The sequence below is a fragment of the Anas acuta genome, chromosome 5 (assembly GCF_963932015.1).
Source record: "Anas acuta chromosome 5, bAnaAcu1.1, whole genome shotgun sequence".
NCBI lineage: Eukaryota > Metazoa > Chordata > Aves > Anseriformes > Anatidae > Anas > Anas acuta.
The window spans coordinates 50,489,312-50,508,697 of NC_088983.1; the positions used below are offsets into that span (position 1 = coordinate 50,489,312).

The following is a 19,386-nucleotide window of genomic DNA, read 5'->3' on the forward strand; positions in this document are numbered from 1 at the left end:
ACTTTACTTTTATGTTCACAATGCAGTATTCTTTGGAATAAATAAGTTCTGAATGTACCAGAGAAGTAGAATAAGCTGCAGTTTTCACCAAAAGGAGAGATTGTTATTTGTATATGTCTATTATAATCATTCATTTAGTCCTAACCTCAGTCTTAAAAATGTAGACTAGCGTTCGATTATTATTTAGGAAAACAGACCTTTCAGAAAAATAGGTCTGAATACTATGTTAGACATACTTTATCCATGCAGGCATTCCTGTTAGACTCTTCGTTTAATATGTTGCCTGCAAACACCTTTCTGCCTTTCTGCTCGAGTTTTGCTTTTAATCACAGATTCTGTCAAAGACTGTATTGTTTTAATTCAGTCTCTATGTAGCACTATTCTCTGTGAAAGAGTACAAATGTAAGCTCTGTTTTGGGACTAACCATTGCAGATTGTGCAGAGAAAATCATTTTAATACAGATAAACATTTTTGAGAAAACCATTGCATTTCTATATCTCTCACACTTGGAAGATAACATTGATCAGCTGCTCTTGGTTTCCAGATTCTACAGCACCGAGAAATTAGTGTTATCTAGTTCCCAACCAATTTTAAAATCCATATTCATCAATCTTCAATTTTTACACAAAGTCAGTATTTTGCCACAATGAGACGATAACATTCTGTCTGAATTCAGAGCAAACTATGAGCTGAGAACTCTGTAATGACCAAAAGCTCGTTCCTCATACATAAGCAAGATACCTGTAATCTGCTGGGAGAGCTTCTTCATCCAAGAACTATACTCCTCTCCATCTCCCTTCCTCCATTTAGAGTGAGAAGTGTTATAATAGTGGATAAAATATTAAGACATGAACATGGCAAGAGGGTCTAGAGTCTAAAAAGATTTATTTGAGAAGCACAGAAATAAGTATTATTATTTCTTATGTGTGCTGAAGGAAAGAGTTTTATCAACAGCCTTGCTCAGAATGACACTTGAGGCTGTAAGTTAACCTTTGTGCCAGAACTGGGATATGCAGACAGCACTCTCAGGGTCTCCTTTTGACATTTAAACTTCAAGCATAACCTTTGTTTTATCCTATGTATATGTATGCGCAAAGGATTTTATTTACTGGGGAAAAAAAATGTAGCCTGTTAAGGCCTGGGGCAGTCAGTGTAGTTCCACAACATGGCAAGGGAGACCAACATTTTTTTTTTTATTTTATTTTTTTACAGCTGTACAAAAACATACACATATTTTCATTTGCATCCAGAGACTCCATACAGCAAGACTCCTCATGGTGTATACTTCAGTTTAAGTAGAGGCGATCTGGAAAGAACCCATGAGCAGAATTTCTGGTTTTGTCATTGTGGTGGGCCAGCAACAAAGTTCCTATCAGCCACACACACTTCCTGACCTCACAAACTCTCCTGCCCCTCAAAGGGGTCAGGGAGAAAATCAGAAGAGCAAAAGCATGAAAACAATTATGGGTCAAGATAGAGATAGTTTAGTAAGCGAAAGAAAGAGGAAAAAAGCAAGTGATGCAAAGGCAATCACTTACAATCTCCTCCAAGCAGACTGATGCTTAGCCAGCTTCTGAACAATAGCCACTGTAGAAAGATCATCCCACAGTTTTATTGCTGAGCACAATCTTCTATTCATGGAATATTCTTTTGGTAATTATTGTCAATTGTCCCAGCAGTGTCACCTGTGAACCTTTTGCCCACCCCAGCCCACTTGTTGGGATGGCAGAATGAGAAATAGAGAAAACTTCTAATAAGCTCTGACACCTTTCTTGGTTTAAAGTATGTATGCGTGTGTATATATATGTATATATATGTACATATATACACACTACATACTTTATATATATATATAAATATATATACACACATTCATATATATAAAGTATATATAAATATTTATTTATTTATTTATTTATTATTTTCATCAACCTCTAAATCTTCCCAAAGAGGAGTTACATTAACAGAATAAAATCTGACCTTAAAAATCTCTCAAGAGGTTTTACAGGTCTTGAGCTTTGAGTTATTCAGGTACCGTCAGCAGCTGTTCTTGATGTTTACCTAGCCTGAACTGACCCTGAACTGAATGTTTGCCACTCACAAATAAAAGGTTCTAATGAGTTTATTTTTGGATTTAAAGTTTTCCTTTGGGGAATTTGTTTTCATACACATGCATGAGAATATTTTGCAATGTAATAACTCAAGATGCTCAAGGGTGGTCATTTTCTGTTTTAAAAACTTCTGTAATGTTGCAAGACTTTACTCAAGGTCCTTTTTAAGTGCAGGAACTGTTGTAGCTGAGAGACCTTGACTTTTGCCATCTAGTGCTACTTATCCTTTTTAGCTCAGCCACTGACAAAGAAGGCCTACTCAGAGCATATTTATAGAGACTGTAATAAGTTCAGAAATCTTTTTTGAGGATGGAAAATAGGAGCTTGTATGTGGTGTTCTAGATTAGGGGCAGCTAATTTGTGTGTTTAAACAAGTTAGTTTTTCATGGTCCATATTCAAAACCTCATTTTCATTAAAATCAGATGAGGCTTAAGACATTGCCAAATGTCTACCTAAGGCATGTAGGTATTTATGTTCCTATGCAAATGTTGGTAATTCATTTCCTAAAGCAGTTAGACACATTAGAATTTTCTTGGCCTAGAACTCATAAATGTGACTGTTTCACTTTCAAGGGGTAGACAGTTGTTGGCTTTAAGTCCCAATTATGGCTACCATCTGTAGTACCTTGGATTTTAACTACAAAACTCAGTATTTTATAGTGAGTTTTTGAAAAACCTGAGCCACCAAAATATATTTTTTGTAGTTTCACCTTGCAGCTCTCAGTAAGTCTCCTTTTTGTCATAGAAAATGACGAGACTAGAGGTAATTGCCAGGGACAAGGTGAGCTGGCAACCAAGGATGACAGCAGGGCTGTGAGACAATGCCCTACCTGCTGAGGAATGCAGTTGCAGAGAACCTGACAAGGGAAGGGCATCTTTGGGGATGTTGACCAGTCATGGCCAGCATTTCGGTGACCAGCATGAAAGTCTGCAGTAAAAAAATTTCATCTGAGATCAGGTACAAGGCTGAGAATAGACACAGTTGCAACAGGTCAGATAAGAATAAAGGGCAAATGCCTGAATTAAATGCAGGTATGTTCAAATGGAATGGGAGCTGGATGATGTGGACAAGTCCCCCAATATATCTTCTAATACAAGCATCTTTGAAGGTCTCACAGCTGCACCATATTACTGTTAGATTGTAGCACAAGCTATATGGTCTCTAAAGGGGTAGAGGAAGACATTGTGGAGCTTTGGGGGGTGGCAGGGTGGCAAGGGGAGAGACAAGCAGGACTCTGGCAGCTTTGCAGGTACTGTGAGTTTGAATAAACATGGAAGTGATAAAGGCTTCATATCTGTTTAAGCAAAATTCAGGTTTACTATGGTGCTGGCTTAAGTTTTGGTAGAAGATAGACAAGTGAAGGTCTGGTAGTTTGCAGGAACATTCAGGAAGTCTCTACTTTTTTTTTTTTTTGTTCTATTCATCTATTTTATTATAGTATTTTCTTGGAGCTGCTTGCTTTCAATTTGGATTCAAGTATGCAAGTCTAAACAAATTAAGACTTTGCACTAATGATGAGCAGCACCAGGTTGCATCACATCACTTAACAAAACCATTTCTACTCAAAGGTTTCTTTGAAAACTAAGCATGAAGGGTGGTGAAAGAAGAGTGACAGAAACAAATGAATATTTCTTTACAAAAGTGTTTCTCCATCAAGGCTGTGTGAGAAAAACCTAGTCCTTGATTGCTTAAATTTAAAGTTCTGTCTCCAAAAGAGAAAAATTCATCAGAGTTGTTGGTTATTTGCTTTTCTAAGAATCAAGGATCTGCTTTCTATCAAGACGTTGTAGTATCAAATAAAATGTGAGTTATATTTGTTTTAATACTCCATTTTTTTAAAAATACTTTTTCTTCTAATCCATAGCAAAAGAGTAGCATTACTGCCTCTACAAAATGTCAGTAAGATTAAAGCTGTTGCCTGGACCACAGGTGGCAGTACATGTTTAAGTATGAATATATCTAAGCAGCTTGTGTTAGTAAAATATAGAAACTTGATCATTACTTGCTCTAGTTCAGCTATTCAGTATCAAATATTGTATATCTTGTACTGTATAAAGGCAGGCCTGAGTTTGAAAGGCTGCAGTAAATGTAGTGAAGTAATGATAGAGTACATGGGAATGAGATGTGTTTATGTCCTAAAGTAACTGTGATTACAATAAGTAACACTATAGAATGGAAAAAAGGTTCAATGTATTGCCTGTTGTCTGAGTTCTGATTGCTATTTCTGGGCAGATGAGTTAGCTTGTCAAAGCTAAACTTGGATTGATTTGTTAATGGCCCCATTTCTACTCAGGTATATATAAGTTCCAGCATTTTTCTGTTGTTAGTTTGTTTTTAAAAAATTTCTAGTTCAAGTAGACAGTGGTTACCAGCAACCTTTAATTATAACTACCAGAGGTGACTCAAAATTTGAAGAGACCAGACTGTTCAAAATATACGTGTGTATACTATGAGAATACTAGAGATCAGTTACATTCAATAGCAAATCGTTAGTTTTGCCACCTGTAATAGTTAAATATTTTCACTTCTGTATCACAATTTACTACAACCATCTGATGAATTCTTAGGTATGGAGTAATTAAAAGGCTTGTAGTGAAGCTACACAGTGGGGAAAAGTAGTAAGAGAGCAGTTGGATCCATATAAAGTGTGCCTCTTGTTAGACTTAGAGACAACTATAAGAACTACTAGGCTTTCTTTTTACTTCTCAAACTCAACCTTTGTTAGCAAAGTAACAAACATATAGGTATCCAAAGATGGGGATCCAAGGGGTTCCTTCCATCCACTTATCTTCGTAAATTAACAGATATTACTAAACTGTTATTGTAGGCTCTTCTGCATATTATTTACTAAAACAAAACCACTGAGGATTATACATTAAAATAACTATGGTAAAATTTCTCTTCTCTAGAAGGAAATGACCTTGAATTCAAGTTCTGCAAAATAGATACATGTGTCGCCTTTTCAGTTGGTTTCTCAATGTAAAGTGAGTATCTAACTCACGGAATGGTTCTAAAGAAGTCATATCACTTTTTCATATATATTGCAATGACTAGATTACTAGACAACTGTGTTTATATAGAATTTATGGTAAAGAACTTTTGTACTGTTATCTCAAGTAAGGAAGAATTCTTTTTTCTTTTGCACCCAGACCTTTATTTAAGAAAGCGCTATTTCTCCTCAGCCTGTTTTGCGAGGTTAATATAAAATGAGAAAGGTCTTGAATGAGTAACTCTAAGACATATACTATGCAACCTTTCTAAGCATTTTCTCAATTTTTAGGTGTGTGTGTATATTCAAGGAAGCTGAATGCATTGTTATGTTAAATATCACAAAATCATCTAGATTGGAAGAGACCTCCAAGATCACCTAGTCCTACCAATGCCCTGTACAATGTAATTATTAAATATATCTGGTGGAAATATCTGGTGGAAGTATCTTACTAGACAACGTGTGATACATCCTATAATTGCAATTACCTTCCCAGTAATTTCTGACAGCCAGTCATTTACTGATATCCAAGTGCTGGGCTTGGTATGCAATATCATAGTATTTTTACCCTTTTCTTATGTAGTGTAGTCAGCAAATCACCTCAAGGTTAAGCGTTTTCTGCATTGATGGTGCTTTCCCAGTTTATTTCATTAGTACTTCTGCCTTTTGTGCAATTGTCATTAATGAAAAATACAGCCACATTACCTCAGAAGAGACTGAGTTTTATTTCACTGAATAAAATATTGTTCACTTCAGTCATCACCCTAGAAGATCTTTCTGACTTTTTTTTTTTTAATATCAATTTACTTTGTATATAGGAAAACATACTCTACTCTTAATATTTCTGTGGTTCCACTGCTCTTTTGAATTCAAGACGGGAGATCAACTTGCAGGTAGTTTCTGTTGGTTTCTTACACAAACCTTAGCTGATTCTCGAAGAGGGAAAAATGCATTTGTCTTCTAGGAAAGAAATATATATGCATGCAGGCTGTTGAATACTAAGACACTACTATATCTAGAAAAGGAGGAAGTTATTATTTTTTTCATCAAAAGTTTTTGAAACTACTTTTTTTCTTCTTCTTTTTTTGTTGTTTCAGAAAGAAAATAAGACTTAATGATTTTGTAATAGAGTTAATTGTTTGAGAAACCTTATCCTTGGCTTCTGCAATTCAGAAAAGTTAAGAAAAGTTGTTACTGGAATATGGGTGTTCAGTGCACTGCTGTGCATGAGGGAGCAAATCTGTTGAATAAAATAAAAGCACATAGTAGACTTTTTTCTTCACTCTTCTATAATTTATTCTCAAATGTTGTATACAATTTTGCTATAAATCATTTAAATAAATTAATGATTCACATTAAGAAAAGAGATCATCTCGCTCAGGAGAGTCTGTTTAGATTTTTAGTCTTAAATTTTGGTCCCTACTGGTAAATCAGTCTTAAAAAAAAAAAAAAAAAAAAAAAAACACAAACAGTAGTATCATTCAGTGACCCAGAGTGTGTAAATTGTGATCCTAAATTCTAGTGTCATCTTAACCACTTCAAAGATTGAAGTTTTTTGTTTGTTTGTTTTAAATAATAAAAAAGCCCACCTTTCTTTTACAGATACTTCCAGGGTAGCACTTCTCTATATTTTTCAGATTAGCAGTCATGTATGTGTGTGTGTGTATATGTGTGTGTGTGTGTATATATGTATTTTGGATACTTACTCCTCTGTTGTAAGTGACATGTATTCTAATCAGAATTGTCAACAGCTATAGACAGGAAATGATAAAATAAGCATTAACTTATCAAACAGAAAATGTGGCTTATCTTTGAATTGTTTGGTGGTGCCTTGTGAATGTACTAAAGGCAGGGCTTCCTGCTCCCATTTTTTTATTATTAACCCTTCCACACACACCCCTGCAACTCTAAAGACACTGCATCTTGTTAGAAGGTCTGATATGAAAATTCTAGTGAAAGAAAGTTATAGTTGAAAAGTAACTGCTAATACAAGTCAGTGTTTAATTACTTTTCAGAATTAAGTTTTAAAGTTTATCAATATACTAAGACTGGTTTAGATATACTTTTACAGTTTGAAACTTTTGGAAAAATATGATGAACCTTTTCTCTAATTCATTTAGAATTAAAATACTGCATAAATGTAACATGTAATAGAATCTTAATAGGAATTAATCCACCTCAGGATCTAAATATATAAGTCTTGACTAAGCCTACAGAGAGCTTGCCTGTTTGGCTAAGTACAGAAATGGATTATAGGAATAATGGCTGTTGGCCTCTGGGACTTAAATTTCAAGGTGTTCCACAAAATACTTTCTTTATGTATGTCTAGTTATGTTCTAGGTAAGTTCCTTAGGTGCCTATAAATACCTATGTGGATAGGTATTTTTCATAAGCCCCCAGACTCTGTGTATTACCTAAAGTCTTAGCCTCTTGGAGTAAGAAACTAACCATTTATGCTTAATTGCCATGAGAGGACTCAGTTCTGTGTATAGAGGTGTTTTGAGTGCCACTGATTATACTCCTGTGGGACTCAGTTGAGATGAAAACCCCAAATTGCCATCTAATCGGTATGCATGATGACCTGCATTGCATTCCAAGGAAGTAAGTGAGGTGATCACAGAGATGGTGCTTTTTGATTGGTTGTGGTGTGAATGGCTGAGTTCTCAGAATGGAAACTACAGCTGGGAGGCACAAACAGTGCTAGTAGGTAGCGTAAATAGCAAAATGTTTTGAATCTTTTTGATGAAACACTACTGAAATGTCTAAAATATGAAGCGGGTCAGGTCCATTAATAACAAAATAATAACATTAATGCTTTTTATTCTAGGAAGAATTTCTGAATGAAGTTCCTTCAATTTAGTTAAGTGTCTGGTTGTACTTTTAAAGGGCCAAAATCACTAAAATAAATTACTTTTCTCTCCATTGACTTTTTTTTTTTTAAGTCTGTTGATACACAATTTTGATCTGTGCATGTCTTGCACTGGTATCCTAATTGTAAGTAAAGTCATTAAATGTCCTACTTCTGAATCACTGGGCTGCAGACATAAAAAAAAAAAAAGTAGGTATTGAACAAGGAGTGGAATTTACTGTACTGTTATTCTGTTATTTTTAAACAATTCTAAAGAAGTTATCTGTGACTGAGCCTGAACATCTTCTGTGCTTGTACAAACAAAGAAAAACAAACAGATAACCAATGTCAGACAAAATACTTTAGGGCCAAATGAGTCAGAACTCTTCTACATGTTTTGTAGTATACTGCATTATTCAATGCAGTAGTGAAAGAGATCAACATGAGGGGAAAAAACTGGAAGACAAAAATAAAGCATGTTACATTTTTCTGCTATTGTTGATACTTTGGCTAGTTCATGCTTCTGTTGATAAACAAGCATATCTTCTCTGTAGTATTTTTTTAATTTATTTAGTGCATTTTGTTTCCTGTGCTAGACCATACTACTTATCATTTGCTACACTGTTCAGGTGGAGGTAATAATCTATTACATATATAACAGTGATAAAGCCTTGCAAATTAACATGCATTACCAGTGAAATTGTCTTCACTGGAGGTATTTTAAAAGTAAGTTTTTGTGGGATAAAGGGAGATGTATTTCTCCTTATTTGGGTATTCCAATAAACTAGGAAAACATAGTTCTATAACTTAACATGCAAATTTAATGTGGTAACAGCTTGCAGCAAGAGTTATTTTCTAAAATGATTTAATTCCATTATTGACAAATAATACATTTTAAAAAAGGAATGTTCCAAACCACCATGTCCAACCTTTCCTTAAACACCCCCAGGGATGGTGACTCCACTACTCCCCTGAGTGACCTGTTCCAATGCTTGACTACTCTTTCTGAGATGAAATGTAATTTCTAACCTAAACCTCCTCCTTGTGCATCTTGAGGCCATTCCCTCTAGTCTTATCACTAGTTATCTGTGAGAAGAGGCCAACTCCCAGATCCCCCACACCTTCCTTTCAGGTAGTTGTAGAGAGCAATAAGGTTGCCCCCTTCTCTTCTCCAGACTAAACAACCTCAGTTCTTCTCTCAGCTGATCCTCACAGGACTTGTGTTTCAGACCCTTCACTAGCTTCGTAACCCTTTTCTGGATGCATTCCAGGGCCTTGCTATCTTTTGAGGGGTTCAAAACTGAAGCCGGTACTCAAGGTATGGCCTCACCAGAGCAGAGTACAGGAGGACAATCACCTGCTGGCTATACTGTTCCTGATACAAGCCAGTATGCCATTGGCCTTCTTGGTCACCAGGGCACACTGCCAGCTCATGTTCAAGCAAGCATCAGTCAGCACCCCCAGATCCCTTTCCTCTGCACAGTTTTCAGGCCACTCTGCCTGAAATGTAATGCCTGTAGCATTACATGGGTTTGTTGTGGCCAAAGTGCAGGACCCGGCACTCGACCGTATTGAACCTCATCCCATTGACCTCTACCCGTTGACCCATCCTGTCCAGGTCTCTCTGCAGGGCCTTCCTACCCTCTATCAGATTGACACTTGCCCCATATTATATAACCAATATATTGATATTTCTGTGGATATGCTAAGGCTTTCTTTTCCCTGACCCTATTACCTATTCTGGGTTACTCTTGTTTTAGTTTCCAGCTTTGGAGCATGGGAACTTTATGGCATCTGGAGTCCTGTCACTTTGAAAAATTGCCATCTATGCTCTCCTTTAATTCTTGTTGTCTGGGCTGGAATTTGGTCCTGAATAACCACTTGATCAAGAAGAAATTACCACACTGTATTACTGACAGAATGAGCTGCTGGTGGCAGAGCAGTATTGGGAAGTAGACCTGGTGGTTCTATACTCTAATGGTGGGCTGATGAAGCTGGATAATTTCAAATTACAAAAAGTAAGTCTGATCTCCAGAAATACTTTCCATCAATTTATCAAGGAGCCAGGGTCAGTGGACAGTGCAACAGTAGATATGGGCTAGTCTAATGAAGACATGTGGCTGAATGATGGAGAATGAAAAGGCACTCAGTTGGCAGCAACTTAACATCATGTAAGACAGAAATACTGTCTGCTGGCAAATTTGTAACCTGACATTTCTGGAAGCTAAATACAAGTTGGTGATTCCAGTGTGCTTCTTAAACACAACTCTAAAATGAGAAAGAAAAAGGTTTGTTCTTTCCCAAGTGGTCCCTTAACTGAAAGAACAAGATGTAACAGACGTGGTTTCTGAAATTAATACCTAACTTTCAGTGAAGCACAAATTCTGCCCCAACAAACACTGCAGTTGCAGATGATGCTTAACAATGAAAGCTTCAGCACAGTTTGTGCATTTTCACTGCCTTTTAATGCTAATCAATGTCAATTGCCAGCTCACTAGAAACCTTGGATCATCAAAATTGCAGAACCTGAGGGGATGCCCTTTCTTACTCTACTGAAGTTATGTTGTACCCGATGTTTCTTATAAGGTGAAAAATGAAGTCTAGAAACCAGCAGACCAAAATAATGACTGCATCACTCTATTTCTGCTGAAAAATTTTATTTTCTCTGTACATAAAACCACCTAATGATCCCTAGCTAAGAACAATTTAGCAATGTGAGTTGTATATTAAGGAACACGATATTTAGATCTATTTTGTGTTTGTTTGTTTTGTTTTGTTTTATTTGTTTTTGCTTTGCATTGCAAACCTAAAATTAAAGAATATTTTCAAAAGCATGCCATACTCAATGATTATAATGTGACAATTAAGGATTTTTATGGAACCTTTCATTTCAAAAGTGTTGTGAACAATTTCTCAGCTTTATAAAGATTTCTAACCAGACAAAAATAGAGGTCCATTCTTTGAATTGTGCCTCTGATCAATGTAGGAGATACAGAATAACTTGGAAAAAGAAACAAAGTTGGCTATATAAGCAGTCTGATGTTGAACCTCTGCTTTAAATGTATACAATTGCACCCACATTTTTTTTTTGGTTTTTTTTTTTTTTTGCTCATTTTGTGTAAACTCATCTGATTACCTAGCAAAGGTTTCTTTAGTAAGCGCGAGATATGTTTATTCAAGAAACAAATACATGGGTACTAATTGAAAACTGTCGGTGGTTGTCTTTTTTAGAAGCAGTCTTAAAACTTGAAAGAAGAAATTCAGAAGGACCAAGAGAACATGCTCTATGTGGAGTATAGACGTGTATGATAGGGAAGCATTACTGGAAGTTTAACATTTTTAGTAGAAGCTATATGACAAAACTCTATGCAATTTCTTCATAATGCTTCATACTTCTTGGTCTGTATCACAAGTGGCACTCACTAGGTTTTGCAGTTTCCTTTTTCTAGACATTTCCAAACAGCATAGTTATGTCCTATAGTTCATTGCTAGTTAATAATACAAATTTTATATATCATCAATCACTATTCAACAAATAAGTAAAAGTAGATCAAAAGAAAGCAGATGTAAGCGCAATATGAAGTAAGATAGTTGAATTGTATAAAGGTACCACTAATATGTGTTACATGTAATAGTAGCAACTTTCCAAGTATCAACTTGCTCAAACTATAAGATAAAGTGAAAATCTATAAAAACCTCTGTAGAACTGCTCCATTTTAAAATGGTACTTTTCAAGGGGATTCTCATAATGCTTCAAACTCTGTCATGATTTTCTTTACAGTCCTCAGCAAATTAGTCATTTCTTTTTATAAGTAAACAATGGTTCTTGTGTCAACTGTATAAAGAGAAAAAAATATACTTTGATTACTGGAAAGATTTTTAACTTTTTTGGGGGCTGCTTTAAAAACTTGAGGATTCCCTTTAGCTTATGAATTCATAGCATTCTCATTCATAATATCTTATGCTAAAATGCCTAGTAAATTGTCATTTAGTACTCTCTGGGCATTTTAATACGCTTTCAGTAGCACTTTTATGGATGTGTAAAATTTTGATTTCGCTATTATAATGTGGAACTCAGTAAATCAATTCATATAGCCGTGTCAAATGAAATACCTTTAGTTGTACCAAACTATGAGTTCTGAATACCTGGAATATACAAGGAATATGCTGAATATCAAACAGATGTTACTGTGAATGTTGAATTTTTTCTGCTGTGGTACGTGTGAGTTATTGGTATTATTCAATGTATTTTTATTGACAATTTCAGCATGCAATTGCAGATGGGTTCTAAGAATTGGAATAGTGCAGGTGACAAAACAAAGGGCGTAAATAAAGTAAAAAGTAAAATGAAATAGGCTGAATTTCATGTAAACTGTGTAATTATTTGAACTTCAATTAAATAAGTAAATAAAATGTTTTCTTCAGAAATGCAACATTCTCATGTACCTTTTATGACCTACTGTTTTGATCCTATTGGACTTCTGTGTGCTTCTTAAACATGCATTTTTTTGCTGGTGCCTGAAGTCATGGCCTCTATCTTTTTGCACAACTGCAAAGCAAATTGAGTAAAATGTTACAGCACAAAGGTGGTGGCATTTGCTTTTTTTTTTTTTTTTTTCAGATTTGATGTACCAAAAGTTTTCTCCTGAGGTATCTTTACCTGTTTTCCATTTTTGTTATTGATTTTATTGTATTCATCAGCTAACTAAAACAAATAGGTAAAGAGAATAATCTTGTCATGGAAAAAGTGTGAGTTCTAGAAGATGTGAATATATCTTTTTCATTCTATGGATTTACTTGTACCATTAATGAAGCCTGATATTCCCACCTGGCAATTACTTGACATAAATTAAAATAATTTTAATTACTCCAAGAAAGATGATTGATTAGGGCCACCTGAATCTTTTAATTGCTCGTTCGTTCATTTAGAACCTAATACAAAGGATTATTTTTTTAAAAAATTTCTAAACTTTTAACTTATTTTGGAGGAAGACCAGAAAACTAGGAACTATATGTTTTACAGATATAACCTACAGTCTTTGTTAGCAAATCTGTAACTTAAAGTTTATATTACATTTGTTAGTAAAAATGTATTTGCTGTGTCACAATTACTTTTTGTTTCTTTGGAATCATTTGAACTGGAGATTTTGGCTTCAGTGGAACAAATTGTGGAAGTTAGGAAAGGACTTTATATTTACCATTCAAGTACTTCCATATGCCACAATACTGCAGTTAGAGCAGAACTGTTCCTCACGTATTTGAACTGAAAGGTGTGCTAAGAAAACATGTTGGAACTAAATTAAACGCACAAAAGTGACTAACTTTAAAATGCACCTAGACACTTCAAAATAGACACATGAACCTTCTTCCTCCACCTTCTTTCAATGGAAAACTTCATCGTACATTTGCATTTTGTCATGCTATGCAAGTGAGTTTTCACCTCCATAGCAATGGTTCTGACCTTAGAAGGCTAGTAATTCTACTCTAGTATGCGTTACCATCTGGTGTCCAATTAGAGAATTACAACACGTGTATCTATACACAGCATCTATATACATACAGACATATGTAATGCATTTCCATCTGGTGTCTGATGCTAAAATTATACTTAGTGAGTGAGAGTTGGAATCCTATCACTGAATCTCACCATGGCAGGGTCTTGCTTAATTACAAATTAAAAAAAAAAAAAAAAAAAAGTACTGGAAGCTTTTATTAAACCTGATGTTTTTATTGATGAAATACAGAGAACATTGTCCCAAAGACTCAAAGGATGTTTACACGGTGAAAGAAACTATTGAACCAGAACTTAAACCTTTTAGGCTTTGATTTTTGTTTGTTAATGTAGTTTTCAATCCTTTTTTTTCCTCGTACTAGAGTCAATAACTGTGATTTTACATATAGATAGGACTTAAGACCATTGGTTACTCTCTAATGTGTATCGCAGTTCTGAAAGAAGTTATATTGTTATGATGAGTTAACGACACAAAGTTATACTGGTGGTTTACATTTGTTATAAATTACTATTGAAACTCAAGAATTTGTATTCCAAATTTATAGACATCTATCAGTTCATGTGAAGGAGTTTTTTTTTCCTTGATTTCTGAATTATGTATGAGAAGCTTTATTTATCTCGTATTTGAGACTGGAAAACACAAAATACTGTTTTTCTACAGGAAAAGTCAATCTGGAAATGTGACTGTTTATCACTAGTTAGTAGGGACAATCTTTTTACTAGTCTTTCTAGTTGGGAAAAAAACTGAAAGGAGAAATAAATTGGGCTGCCCATTGTTCTGACAGACATCTGCAAGCATAGAAATCTGAGGGGAAAAAATTGTCTATCAGTATCAACACTAGCATGGAAGTCCACAGTCTGTGTGGAATAATCATGGAATCACACAATGATTTGGAAAGGACCTTTAAAGATCATCCTGTTCCAACTCCATATAGAGTGAAAGAGATTGAAGCTGTCATCAAAAGCTGCATTACAAATAAATACCATTGGTAATTCATATTGTATTCACATTAACTCCACAATAATTCATCTTGATTAATGTTGTTATGAATATCAAAGACATTAATAGTGATTAACTTATTTATTGCAGCATCTTGCTGACTGGGATAATGTTTTGTAAAACTGGCACTAGCATTGTGCATCTGTCTTTGCTATTTATGTAGACCTAGGTGCAGAATAAATTGACTGCTACAGCTCTAAAAATGTAGGCTTCATGAGTCTGTCTTTTTCTGTGCCTGATTTCAAATTCAGTGGCACTTGCCAATGGGCTTAGGGAATGCCAGATGAGTTTTTCTGCATTTTGTAAGGTTTTGTTACATATCAATGTATTTTTGTTCCTGAATATAGACTAGTTGAAAGTGAGGGGCTTAGCATATATACATTAGATGTATTTTCCAAGAGTCATATTATAAACATAACACAAGTCAGGAATTTTCTCAATTCACATTGCTCAGCAATGGATTTTAAAAGATACTTCAATGTCTTTTAAATTATCTAAGCCATTCAATAGGACACTCAGAGAAAATTAGACAACTTTTCAAGACCAACATCTGAAACTGGAATATACATGGTGTCTTGCATAAAAATGGAAAAAAATATCTGCTCTAAATGACTGATTACTTTTGAAATACCTAGTAGGGAGAAAAAAAAAATAATCTAATTACTTTTTCAATGGTGGTAATATCTAGAAATCAGCTATCTTTGTGTTTTCAGAAGTTGTATAAATATTAAGGACTTCAATTACTTTAACATTTTTTTAATTGAAATTATTCACAGATAATTTTCTTAAAATAATGAAGTAAAAAAAATATTTCTGTTTTTGTTCTTTTAAAAGATAATCTACAAGGATTTTACATAGAAACAAACCTTGTTCATGACTGAAAGAATATTTCAAGAAAAATTAACAAGCGTTTGATCACTAAGTAGATGAATTCTAATGATAGGAGTGGAATTCTTTGTTAGGTTTCAGTGAAAACATCATCTAGGTTGGAAGAGACCTCCAAGATCACCTAGTCCAACCTCTGACCTAACACTAACCAGTCCTCCACTAAACCATATCACTAAAATCTACATCTAAACGTCTTTTAAAGACCTCCAGGAATGGTGACTCCGCCACTTCCCTGGGCAGCCTACATGTATTCCAGTGCCTAACAACCCTTTCAGTAAAGTTCTTCCTAATATTCACCCTAAACCTCCCCTGGCGTAACTTTAGCCCATTCCCCCGTCATCCTGTCACCAGGCACGTGGGAGAACAGACCAACCCCTACCTTGCTATAGCCTCCTTTAAGGTACCTGTGGAGTGTGATAAGGTCGCCCCTGAGCCTCCTCTTCTCCAGGCTGAACAATCCCAGCTCCCTCAGCTGCTCCTCATAAGACTTGTTCTCCAGACTCCTCAACAGCTTTATTGCCCTTCTCTGGACTCTCTCGAGCACCTCAATGTCCTTGTAGTGAGGGGCCCAAAACTGAATACAGTACTCGAGGTGTGGCCTTACCAGAGCCAAGTACAAGGGAACAATCATCTCCATAGACCTGCTGGCCACACTGTTTCTTATGCAAGCCAGGATGCTGTTGGTCTTCTTGGCCACCTGAGCACACTGCTGGCTCATATTTAGCCGACTATCCACCAATACTCCCAGGTCCTTCTCCGCCAGGCAGCTTTCCAACTGCTCATCTCCCAGCCTGTAGCGCTGCTTGGGGTTGTGCTCCACGTGCAGGACCCAGAACTTGGCCTTGTTGAACCTCATACAGTTGACTTCAGCCCACTGGTCCAGCCTCTCCAGATCCTAATGCAGTGCCTTCCTACCCTCGCACCTAACTTGGTGTCATCTGCAAACTTACTGAAAGTGCACTCGATCCCCTCATCCAGATCATCGATAAAGATATTAAAGAGAACTGGCCCCAGTACTGAGCCATGAGGGACTCCACTAGTGACTGGCCTCCAACTGGATTTAATTCCATTCACCATGACTCTTTGGGCATGGCTACCCAGCCCGTTTCTAACCCAATGAAGCGTATGCCAGTCCAAGCCAAGAGCAGCAATTTCTCAATGAGAATCCTGTAGGAAACAGTGTCAAAAGCCTTACTGAAGTCAAGGTAGACCACATCCACAGCCTTTCCCTCGTCTACCCAGCATGTCATTTTGTCATAGAAGGAGATCAGGAGATCAAACTAAGAGGCCTCAGTGCCAGGGAAGCTCATGGAGCAGATTGTCTTGAGTGTCATCACGCAGCACTTGCAGAGCAACCAGGCAATCAGGCCCAGTCAGCATGGGTTTAGTCAAGTTCTGCTTGACTAACCTGATCTCTTTCTATGACAAAGTAACACGCATGCACTGTGGCTTACCATTTTTATAATTAAACATGATTAAGAGGCAAGGAAGTAGTACAACTATGGTAAAAGAAATGCCTGCTGTTTTACACAGAGGAATAATTAGATATGTTTTAGACAATTCTGAAAGCTGGAGAGCTGGTTGTGGTGGGGTATTCTTTTTCTTTCTCAATACAGTATTCAAAATTTGTCGAATATATCATTAAATTACAGGTTTCCTTGTGTGTGTGTGTTTGTTTGTTTATGCTTTAACTCAGAAGTTTGATAATAGGCCCAAGCTCAAAACCACAGTAGAACTAATGCATGTTCTAGTAAACAATTACTTTTTTTTTTCTTTTTCTTTTTCTTTTTCTTTTTCTTTTTCTTTTTCTTTTTCTTTTTCTTTTTTTTTTTTTTTTTTTCTAATGGAATAGTTATATATTTACAAGTGCAATTTTAAGCATGTCTTCTTCTAGCTTCTGAGGTTTAAAATCTGCAGTTTTAAATCTAAATTCCTCAGGTAAAAAAATCCTGAAAGATGGCAAAAGAGCCCTTTGGTGTCCTTGATTGTATCATTTTTGCATTAGAAGTGTAACCTCTTGACACTGCTCCCACAGACAATCTAACATCATCTATGAGAGCACAGAAGCTGCTCATATATATTTTTCTGGTATAAAATTATCTTACTAAATGAAGCATGGAGATAATCGATGTCAAGGAGGTGTCTCAAAGCTATTGTAGTTCATATGGTACTTTTAGAGTTCAGCTAGCCTTACTGCTTATGGGATGCCTTTTTAGATAATCTAGCAGTATATAATTCTAAATTTAGTTATTTATTATAGTAGAAAATTTTCATAAAATAGTGAAAGAATTTCCTGACTCGTCTCAAAATCCGCTGCTCAGTATATGTAGTTGTTCAACATCACAAGCTTTAAGTGATAAATAAGGAATACAAAAGTTACTTTCATTTGTTTCCTTCACCCCTTACGTGACCTTTAAATAATTCTCACTTTGAGGATAGGGCTTCTCCCACATTTCTCATTTAAATAATACTATTCTGCTCTGGGATGGGTGCAGGGTTCTGGATCTCAAAAAGAAATGCCTAATTACAAATGGCCAACAAGATAACTGCTTAAAAACAATAAGAGGAGGAATACAGATACTGAGTAAAAACTATATCCCTTCAGATGCTGGGCATCCCCTGTTTGAACAGTATCAGACAGAACGTGGACAGATTTTCTCATGGTGTGTTGCACAGAGCAGACACTGGCCATGGCGAGAAACTTTCTCTTTCTGTTATTTGAGTTATCATATGATTTCTTTACAAGAAAACAACTGTATTCCTTAATGATATTCTAATGAGAAACTCTTGTTGCCAAATTCAGGCAAGGCCACATAGGTAGTGCAATTGCTGTTACCAAGGTAGAAGGTGCCCGCAGGCTCCTCTGTTATGATGAGCTGAGTCTGTCTTGTAGCCAAAGAACTTATGCACCTCATTATTGGCCTAAAAGCCACAACATATGTGCAACACAGGCCTGCACCTACTCATGTTGACTGGTTTGTGGATAACAGGCTCCTGCACACTGATCCTCCCAGTCAGGATCAATATAAATATCCTGTTGCCATTACTAAGGGGATTAAAACTTTGACAAAGGTAGAAAAAAAACAGCCAGAAAGGTGAAAGTATGTTGTCTCTGGTTAACTCAGTTGTGCATGTATGCTGTGAATATTTGTAATGCTTCTAGAATTCAGTTGTGCATAAAAACACATTCACGTCTGTGTGTGTTCTAGAGTGCTAGGAGATGGAAGAGTAAAAGAAAAGCTGACAATTCTGAGAACAATTATTTCCACCTTCAACAATCAAGCGCTAAATGGTAGTAGAAAAGATCCAATTAGTCCATATAACACTTGTGACATTGAAGTTTGTAATCCTTGATTGATAGGTTCTGCTATAAAATCTTTCCTTAGTCTGCCTACCAAACTCTTTTAGCAAGCTCTTCATAGTAAAAAATTACTATATAAAGGTCACTTTGAGTCCCTTTCCTATATAGAAGGGACAGTACTTAGCTGCTGGGCCTTTTTTTTTTTTTTTTTTTTTTTTTTTTTTTAATCTTTGCTTCTTCCAGAGTTTTCTATTTCAGTCACTACTATTGAAGGAAGAGGTAGATACAATTACTTACTATTAGTGAGAATATGAGTGTCTAAGGAAAACAGGCAATTAAGAAGAGCTTTTGTTGAGATATAAATAATGATAAGCATTAGTTTAGAACTCATCTCATTTTTTAAATCCTTTAATTAACGGAGATGCAGCCTAGGCAAAGTAGTGCACTTTATTTTCTGTTGACTTCCTGACCTTTTGATGAATCTGAATTGATTCCTGATTGAACTCATGTTTCTTTTGGAAAACAATATCAAATAAAAAAATCACAATTACAGAGAATCCACCATAACCACAGGTAGTTCTTCTAATACCTAATTTACTCTGTTAAACAGTGTGCATTGTAATCTAGTCTTTTCTAATCTCCATTCAGTGATAACCACTGGAAGACAAAGGTAATCTGGTTGATGGCTACTAGATGCAAAGCCCTCTTCTACATTTCATTTTCAAGTTTGTGTTC

The 19,386-nt window shown here is 35.8% G+C and overlaps 1 long non-coding RNA gene across 1 annotated transcript; it reads left to right on the forward strand.

The window, feature by feature from the left end:
- Nucleotides 1–3,307: 3,307 nt before the first annotated feature.
- LOC137856602 (uncharacterized) lies at nucleotides 3,308–12,383 on the forward strand. The gene is made up of 4 exons (XR_011096620.1): nucleotides 3,308–3,362; nucleotides 5,023–5,097; nucleotides 5,921–5,995; nucleotides 11,182–12,383. It is a non-coding gene; the product is annotated as an uncharacterized lncRNA (long non-coding RNA).
- Nucleotides 12,384–19,386: the final 7,003 nt, after the last annotated feature.